Source organism: Adiantum capillus-veneris, chromosome 8, assembly GCF_014529385.1.
Source record: "Adiantum capillus-veneris isolate H3 chromosome 8, ASM1452938v2, whole genome shotgun sequence".
In the NCBI taxonomy this organism is placed as follows: Eukaryota; Viridiplantae; Streptophyta; class Polypodiopsida; order Polypodiales; family Pteridaceae; genus Adiantum; species Adiantum capillus-veneris.
In genome coordinates this window covers 67120073-67130275 of record NC_140938.1, presented here as the reverse complement: position 1 = coordinate 67130275, position 10203 = coordinate 67120073, and positions in this window count along the sequence as shown.

The following is a 10203-nucleotide window of genomic DNA, read 5'->3' as shown; positions in this document are numbered from 1 at the left end:
GTCACGATCTTGTAAGAGTCTCATCTAGAGATGGCAGATTATCCTATGGTAAAGAATGTAGATATTTTAACAATGGTGAATTAGTCAATAGAATTACCGCGGATGTTGTGGCATCCAACTCATTGAACCTATTGATTGCACACATTGGGTTTGTGTCACTGTTGGTGGAGGGCCTCTTCGTTCGCTTTTGCAGTTTATCAAAACCTTCCTGTGGAATTCACATTAAATGTGGCGCTCTTCCATTTCTTCAGGTTGGGCCGTTGACAACCAAGTGCATTGGTAGATGGAATGATACAGTAGACACCTTACATAAGGGTAATTTATTTTTAAATTAATCAAAGCATCATTGAGAGAGAGAGAGAGAGAGAGAGAGGTAGAAGATGCAAAACTTAAAATAAGAACAAGCCAAAAAGAGCTCAAAAATGTAACCAATATTGTAAAACTTTGCATCATCTCATTTGAACATTCCATATTGGGTATATATGAAACAATTGCTTTCATATATATGTTCCATATATATGAAAGCAATTGAACATTCCATATTGGGTATATATGAAGATAAAGGCTACTGAACTTGCTAGTGGTGAACAAATCTTCCTTCTCAATCATGGCCAATGTCAATTCTAGAAGGTTCACATTGCTATTGAAAGCACACAAGGAATTGGAATGAAGGACACACTAGTAATATTCCGATGGTCCCTCCAAAGTAGTTGGTATACTACATGCAATGACTTCACAAAGCAGCCTACACATGGCACTCAAGCAAGCAAAGGATATCATTCAAGTTCAAGAGCTACATATGCATTATGATGGACATGTGGCATTTGAGTTACCATCTTTTGATCTATTTGTGCATGAACTTATGACAATTACAACATGTGAATTTACCATGGAGAATAAGTTTGCACAAATAGAGTTTTGGAATATGCTCAAGAAGATGGTTCAGAAGCAAGGATATGACTGTGTATCAATGTGCGTGTGAAAACATTAAAGGAAGAGTATGGCTCTTTTGTTTCAGACTATTTTAATATGTGTGAACACATTAAAGGAAGAGTATGGTTTTTATGTTTGAGACTATTTGAGATGCAACATGGTTACTTTGCTACATTATACTCTATAGAGTAACTATTGAGATCTTGATCTAATCTTTTTCACTGCTTATGCTCGCTCGGTTTCTTGTTTGCTCGGAAGTACTCGCTCGAGGATTGGGATTCCTCCATCCCATGAAACCAAAATACGCTTTGCTTGTGGATGATACAATCTGTAACCTTTTCTTTTAGCACTATAACCAACAAAAATACATTTGACAACCTTATCATCCAATTTTTAGCGTTGTGTTTGTGGTACAAAAGCATATGCCAAACAGCCAAAAACACGCATGTGCTCAATAGAAGGCTTTCTATCATGCCATGCTTCATATGGAGTAATAGCTGCAAAGCTTTTGTAGGACACCTGTTTAGTACATAAGTGGAACACATGATGGCCTCAAGCGAAAAAGAATGCGGCAAAGTTTGACTTTTGACCATAATCATACCATTTTTGTAAGTGACATGTTTTTTCACTCAGCAACACCATTTTGTTGAGGTGTATAAGGCATCATACATTGGTGTTTTATTTCATGACTAGACAAAATGCATTGAATTCATGAGACATATACTCCCCCCCCTCGATCGGAAAGAAGGGTGTCCATAGTGCATTTCGAGACATTTTCACCCATAGCCAGAAATTGTTTGTTGCACATAAAAACTTCAAACTTTGCTTTAAGCAGAAATACCCATGCATTCTAGAGTAATCATCAATGAAAGTCACGAAGTAAAGGTAATTTCCCAAGGACGGAATTTGATGGCCCACAAACATCACTATATGCACAAGCTGCAACTTGGCCCTAACTAAACCATCCTTTGGAAACTTCGAATGCTGCATCTTACCCAAAATACAACCTTCACAAATGTGTTTGACAGGTGCTTCAAGAGGCCGCGAAGAAGGAACCATATCAAATTTTTGTAAACGCAGCAAACTAGCAAAATTTAGATGACCAAAACGTGCATGCGCATCTAAAATAGCCTTTGAATCCAAAACTGCATTTGCAATATTCTGCCCACACTTGTCATACAAAGTGAGCTTATACAACCCACGACACAAAATGCCAGATGCAACAATTTCATCATCAAAACTGAGATCATGTATTGTACATCTGTCATCCACAAATTTGATTACAAGACCAAGTCTAGCAAGTGTAGACACAGATAAAAGATTCTTCTTGATCCCAGGTACATAAAGTGCATCAACAAGTGTGAAAGAACTGCCATTTACAGTAGTAAGTACAGAGGCATTGTTAGCACAAGTAGCTGAATTTCCATGAGGGATAGACTCAAGAGAATTGAATAAATTACGATGTGAGGTAATGTGCTTTGTAGCACCATTGTCAAAATACCACACATATGAATCTACAGCAACTGACATGCATGCATCATGGACAACAAGATTATAGGCACACTCTGCACTAAAAGCCCATTCTGCATCAACATCAACATCACACTCTCCTTTCACAAAAGACTCAACAATAGCATTTGTAGTGGAACCAACATTTGCAGTGGAACCACCCTCTTTCTTCTTAGCCTCTATGGTCTTCAACTTAGGACACTGCTTGATCAAGTGATCATTAGCTTTACAATAATGGCAACGCATCTTCTTTTTACCCTTATCACCAGAATTTTCCAGACGAATTGCTGCCAGCAGAAGCATAGGAACATGTGGTTTTCCACTCGCAAAAGAACCATAAGGAGTGGTTGCATTGCTATTACTACCCTTTCTTTGAGCAGCAATAAAAGCTTGTTAAACTACACACTGTCTAGTCCTGTTTTTTTTTGAAAGAGCAATGTACATAATGCATCAAACTTGACTACTTCGGGATTTCCTTGGGTTATAAGTCTCCAAGTACTAGCAAAAGTCTGTTGAGAATCTTGTAAGGCATCAAGAACAGTCTGCATAAGGGAACTCTCTGAAATGACTTCACCTGCAGAAATAAGTTGTTCATTGATATCCTTGCCACCAGCAAGGAAAGTGTCCATATCATCTTCCCCATGCATAATCTCCGACTTTAGCTCTCTATGCAGCAATGCAATTTTAGCCTCATTGCGGCTTGTATAAAAACCAGCCAGAATATCCCAAGCCGGGTTTGCAGATTTTGTTGAGCGAATGTGAGGAGTAATGGTGGGCTTCACAGACAATGCAATCAACACATGAGCCTGCATATCCTCTACATCCCAACAAGCTTGTTCTGCTGTAGGCGAAACAACTCTAACACATTAGGAGAAATATGAACCTTGCATGGGCCTTGTAAGGAATCCTAATTTTTAGGGATTAAGGCTAATGGTGTGTAGGGTTAAGGGGACAAAGGCATTCAAGAAGCTAGTTTTGAGTAGGCTTTTCTAGCCTTTTTTTTAGACACATGTAGAATGTGGACCTAGGAGGTCACCTTCTCTCTCTAGCTTTTTGAAAGTGAAGGAAGTAAAGAGGTGTGGCCACATCATCAAAAACGTGGATCACTAAGAGCCAAAATTTAACTTTTTTATAAAAAAAATTATTTTTACTTATTTTTGACTTAAAACTCCCCCCCAACATATATCCATATCAAAAAAGTATTTTTTGACATTTTTTAAAACTTACAAGCACTAAAAGTCCAATTTTTCAAAAAAAAAACTCCCCCCCAAAAAAAAAACCTTTCTTCTCTCTTCCTCCTCCCTCTCCTCTCCCTCCCTGCCCCTTCTCTCCTCCTCCTCCCCTCTCTCCCTCTCCCCCACTGTCACCTTCTCTCCTCCCATGTTCCTCCCTCTCCCTCCCTGCCCCCTTCTCTCCTCCTTCTACACACACACTCTCTCTCTCTCTCTCTCTCTCTCTCTCTCTCTCTCTCCCCCACTACCCCCTTGTCTTCTCCCATGTTCCTCTCTCTCCCTCCCCCCTCTCTCTTTTCATCCTTTGCTTCCTCATGCAACAACTACCATGGTGCTCAAGGACATCACGAATCGTATGCATACATATTTGCTTGTTCGCAACGTTTGCACCGAAGGCCGCACGTGAGGGTGAGCAGAGGTCATCCCAGGAACGTCGTGCCATCGGTGAGATGAATGTTGACAGTTCTTCAATATCTTGCCAATACCATCACATATTTGAATAAAACACCCCTTTATGCAAGGTAACAATATACTTCTTACTTTTGATTGTGTTCTTATCATAAACTTTGAAGTCTAAGGTGTTGCCTCTACTTGTTTTGTAGTGCTTGGCACAAAGGTTGCTTTTATGCACAAATAGTGAAAGGCTGTAGGTTAGAGAGGCCAAGTGTCACCACTTTTCCTCTAAAACAGTCTTCTTTGTTACATCTTGCAGGTAGGTGCTTCAAATCCATGCTTATTAGGGGTGGTAGTCTCATCCTAATGTATTGTTTATTCCCAGCTAGATAGAAATACTTGCAAATTTGTACAACATATACTTAACAAGTGTCTTCATTATATAGCTTGCAAATGTTGAATTCATACATGTTTTTGTTACAAGGTGACCTCTTGCTATGCTAGTTGAGTGGCGTTGTTTGCAAGAATGGCTCAAGGAACTGGCATAACATGAAGCTTTTACGGTGGCACAAAGCTCTCCTCAGCGGCAATGTGGCTCCCACTACACCAAAAATCATTATGCTGACATGAAGAGATCCCTAGTAGGAAAATGCAAAAACTTTTCATCACCAGCAACACACTCTTTCTTAACATGAGGGCACTCCTACCAAAGATATTTTTATGTGATAGGTCACCCCAGGAGCATACCATGTCATGAAATGGATGTAAGAACTATGACTGCACTACTCCTTGGAAATTGTTCACAGATGTATGTTTATCAAAGTTAATGAGAAGAAATTTGGACTTTTTTGTTTGTTGATGTGTAAGAGCACTCTAGGTCTACCATATTTTAGATTGTTTGATAAGTTAAATAAAATTTGTAGTCATTTAAAGTGTAAGTTTGTTTTTGTTTGGTAAGATTGTACATGAGAAGACATAATAAAGTATAAGAGATCTTGACGGAATAAGCCTCGATTAGATTCCTACCATGCACTTGTGACACCAGACCTCTCCTTGAACCTTTTGATTTCTATCATTGTGGGAAGTCCAAGGGTGGTCTATTTTCAAATTTTTAGCAATAAATTTTTAGCAATAAATTTTTAAAAAAGGAAATTTTCGTTATTTTAAAGTTTGTACACAGTTTAGGAGTTCATTCTGATTGTTTTCCTTCAGTTTCAATTTTTGATCGAGGGCACTCCTTGGAAGCCACTTTTGAAGGTGTTAGGGTGAGATTTTGATAAAGTTTTGTATGTAGGAAATGCAGTCCTTAACACAATAAAAAACATTGGTTCTCTGAGTATTTTTAGATTCCATGGTTTTAATGCCCGTTCGAGCCCGTAGATTAAGGAAAAAGTAAGAAATGTTTGTTTTACATCATTTTTAAAGAAATTGCCAACTTGCACGTTGATTTTTGGAAAATCCGAGTAGGATATGATTTTTTTGCATCACACGTGGTCGAAGAGCGCAACGAGATGAACAAATTTATGTGAGACAAGCCCAGACAGATTCGGAGCCAATTGAACACTAGAAGCTCTTGAAAACAGCCTAAAAGTTCAACACTTGAATTATGACCATGCATTAAAAAAAATCTTGTACTTGTCATTTTAGGGGCCCAGGGACCCTCAACAAGAGGGGCCACCTGGGCCCCTAAAATGACAAGTACAAGATTTTTGTTAATGCATGGCCATGAGATAGAACTGGGGAGTTTAATATGTTCATAGCAACCCCTCCCCCCCCCCCCCCCAAAATGGCAGATATCTAAACCTTGTATCATGCTTATCAACCATTTTTTACTTCCTTGTGTCCATCCCCTGTTCTTGGAAATATCTTGGTCCCTATTTGTGCCTAGATGGGCATTCTACGCGCCGTTGTGGTCCCTCTTGTTGAGGGTCCCTGGGGCTTCAAAATGACAAATAGGGGCTTTGTTTTAATGTATGGCCATGAGATAGAGTTGTAATGTTTGATGTCCGGAGTATTCACTATGTCAAATTTTCCTATATCATGTGCGTTCACCACAATGGATTGAAAGTAGCCCTTATAGGCCTTACCTACACATGTTTCTGTAACTTTACAAGAATATAAATTCCCTTCTGTTGAACACATGTGCTATGTTATATATACTTTAGTGAACTCCCAAGGTCAAAGGCCTCACAAATTTTGTGCACTCAGAACATTTAGCACTAGAAATCAACCAAACAAGGAGCCAATTTTTACTTCCTTGTGTTCACCTAGTGTTCTTGGGAATGTTTTGGTTAAGCCATTTCTTTGGTATTTAAAACCACATGTGACCCCTATTGTTATAGTATCCAACCAAAAGTTTCTTGATTAGCAGTTATATAGGTTCGAGTGATACATATCTTCTATGTTAACAATGCATGTATCTATAATTTATGTTTACACTTTCTCTATCCAAATGAGCTACATAGTAAAAATCAAATCTGCAATTCAACAATTAAGTTCACAAGGTGATAGCTATTGGTATGATCTTTAGCAAATAGGGATATTTAAGAAGGTTTGATACAAAAAAATTGTCAACACTACTCAAAAAGGTGGAAACTCAAAGGCTTTATAATATATATGATGAAACAAGAATCAATAATAAGTCACCCCTATATATCTACACCTCCATCTCAAGTTGTCATTTCTCTAAGTCAAGCTTGGCATAGACATAGTATGGAAACAATAACATTTTGGAAAGCAAGAATTTAGCTTTCTCAACTTTTGAAATGTTGCTATTGATATATATTCAACATCCCCAAATGAGGACATCTTGACAAAGGTTAAGATCCACTTAATAAGAATAACCATTAGTGATTAAACTGAAATCAAAATATTGCATAAATTTCTTCATGGTGGAATGATTAAGATTTGAAAATTCAAACATCTTATAGGCAAATCAGAATATCCAAAACAATCAACAATATTTCTCAAATCTGCATGAAACTCCAGTAATCTAAATAAAATACTCACTCAGTGCGACACCATTTAACAAAAAGAAATATTTATATTGCATTTATAGAGGAATCCAGCCTCATAAAAATAATTACAAATGGAGACAATGTTGTTGCTGTTAAGCTTCTCTTACAAGTATTTGTCTTTCCCATCTAGAGATTCATATACACGAGTATTTGTGTGTCTATGACACTAGGGAAGATAGTAGTACTATAGGGATGGCTTTTCTAAGAGCTCCTAGAGAGTACCTATTGGTTCAAGATTCTACAAAAATCCTACTATTCTTATCAAAATCTTTTAACACGGTAGTGAAAAGTTCCTCACGGAACAAAAATAGGGTGATTTCCATCTCTGCACATGGTTGCTTGCTCATGTCCTCTCAAAACAAGTTGACTATGTAAGTAAACAACAGATTATGTGAGCACAAAGTTATAAAGTACAAAATGATATCATTCTAATAATCTAATGAAAACTATACAAATAATAAATTATAAAAAAAATCTTTGATGACTCTCCATAGATAACACAACTTACTTACATTGTGAGACTCAATCACATGCTACAAAACTATAGATGGCGCACCAAAGCCATCAACAAAATAGCACCACCCAATGTTATGAGGTGTGAAGCCTAAACATTGAAATCCATAAAGAGGTTAATTCCCTCCAGCATGATAAAATTAAAGATGGAGATGATCTTAAGCTCTGAATGTAAGCTACAAGGGTAGTTTTCTCACCATTCTATGTGGTTGTTATAGCCATGGAGAGCTTGGAAAAGGGTTTGTAGAGAGAGAAAATCACTTTTAGCTATAGAATAGGTTTGGAAAGACTTTGGAGGGTGGAAAATGATGTTTTGAAATTTTTTGGAAAAATTTAATTTTTTGGAATTTTTTAGTGCACGTTTTTGACTTTTGGAGGTCAAAAATACTTTTTTGACCATGAAATATGTTAGGGGACCTTTTAAGGAGGGAAAACTTGAAATTTGAAATTTTTAGTGTATTTTTAAATCCGGGCCAAAAAGTGGGGGAAAAAAGGTCAAAGTGGTCCTTTGACACAAGAATATGTTGCATCATGTAAGCCCACATAGGGTAATTGTCCCCATCCAATCTATCCTTAGTAGCAAACATCTTGAACACATCTCTGGTGTTGTCATCCATGGTAAATGTGTCACCTGATGTGAAAACTGCTCACGCTTTTGTTGATGTGCATTGGCATGCCCGACATCCACAAATCCTTTGGTGTGGGTGTACATAGGTTAATGGGATGTTCCAATCGTCCCAAAGAAGAAGGCGGTGTGCACAAATCAATTGGATGGTTGCAACAACCTAAAAATGGGGCTTTCCGTTCGAAGATGCACAATAGGTAGGTAGACATGTTTCTTGCAAAGCCCATCACAATTAGTGTTTAATGTTGATAATACACATAATCGTGGAGAGTGGTCCTCTTATTGGTGACGGAGCAATGGACATTATCGGACAGCATGCACGTCCAATATTGCCTGTGTGTGTGCTCGTGTGAGAATCTCTTAGTAGACAGACTTAATTACAAAACCATAGACAATTATCTATTAGCAATCACACACAGCAAGCACACTCTACGTGACCTACTTTAATGGTCCCCCCACAACTCAAGTCAGTCACCACCGTGTGCATTGCATTACCGAAAAGGTCCAGCACCCTTGTGCAGCTTGAGAGAGAGAGAGAGAGAGAGAGAGAGAGAGAGAGAGAGAGAGAGAGAGAGAGAGAGAGAGAGAGAGAGAGAGAGAGAGAGAGAGAGAGAGAGAGAGAGAGAGGGGGGGGGGGGGGGGGGGGGGGGGGGGGGAGAATGAGTCAAGGAGAGAGTGTAAGAGGGTGAGGGGAAGTTGTGTGTGTATGTGTGTGTAATTTCCACTTGCAATGTGTGTGTGTGTATGTGTGTGTGTGCGCGTGTGTGTGTCTGAGAGAGAGAGAGAGAGAGAGAGAGAGAGAGAGAGAGAGAGAGAGAGAGAGAGAGAGAGAGAGAGAGAGAGAGAGAAAGAAAGATTTTGAGGGGGAGAGGAGGTGTTGATGGGAGGATGAAAGAGGGTGTTGATGGGAGGGTGATGTTACCATATACATGTGGTAGTGATGTGTGTGAACACACACTTAGGACCGCCAGGGCATTTTTTCCCTCACTAGGAGGTTTTTTCCCCCGCGCATTGTATATATGTCCATCATTCTAGGGCTATCCATCTTTCCATTGCACACTAAGTAATACACTCTCTATTGTGCGCCTTGAGCTTCCTTCATCTTCTCCAAGCTGTGTGTGTTTTCCTGCAACCCTAATTTCAACAACTGGTATTAGAGTAGGTTGCATCCTCCCAGGCTTAATCGCCAGCAGCTCCAACACATGCCTGCTCACTTTCTCCGATTTCAGTGAGCATTTGGCGAGCATTCGTAGGTCACAAAAATTTTGGTGGAGCTTGAAGAGATGAGTCTGCTCATATTTATTATTCGGGCTCATTTCGATCTCCGTTTCCACTACAAGCAGTATTGCACAGGCTATTTTGTCATTTTGTGCAGTCTTCTATGGTTAGTGCTATATAGCACAAGTTGTTCCCGCTTTGTTTCTCCTGTTTTTGGACAACTTTCACATCAGGTGCAGCATTTACCATGGATGACAACAACATAGATGTGTTCAAGATGTTTGCTGCTGAGGACAAATTGGATGGGGACAATTACCCTATGTGGGCTTATATGATGCAACATGTTCTTGTGTCAAAGGGCGTCTAGAATATTGTGTAGGGCATTGATGTACGTCTTGGTTCTGAGGATGCAGGTGATGTTGAGGATGTTGCAGGTCTTGCTGCAAGGATTGCTGATGTTAGAGTTGTTTTCCCTACAGTTGAGCAAGCTCTTTGGGATGTAAAAGATACGCAGGCTCATGCATTGATTGCGTTGTCTGTGAAGCGCACTATTACTCCCCACATTCGTTCAACAAAATCTGCCAAACACGCTTGGGATATTCTGGTGGCTGGTCTTTATTCAAGTCGCCAATGAGGCTAAAATTTCATTGTTGTGTAAAGAGCTGGAATCGAAGATTATGCATGAGGATGATGATATGGACACTTTTCTTGCTGGTGGCAAGGATATCAATGAACAACTTATTTCTACAGGTGAAGTAATTTC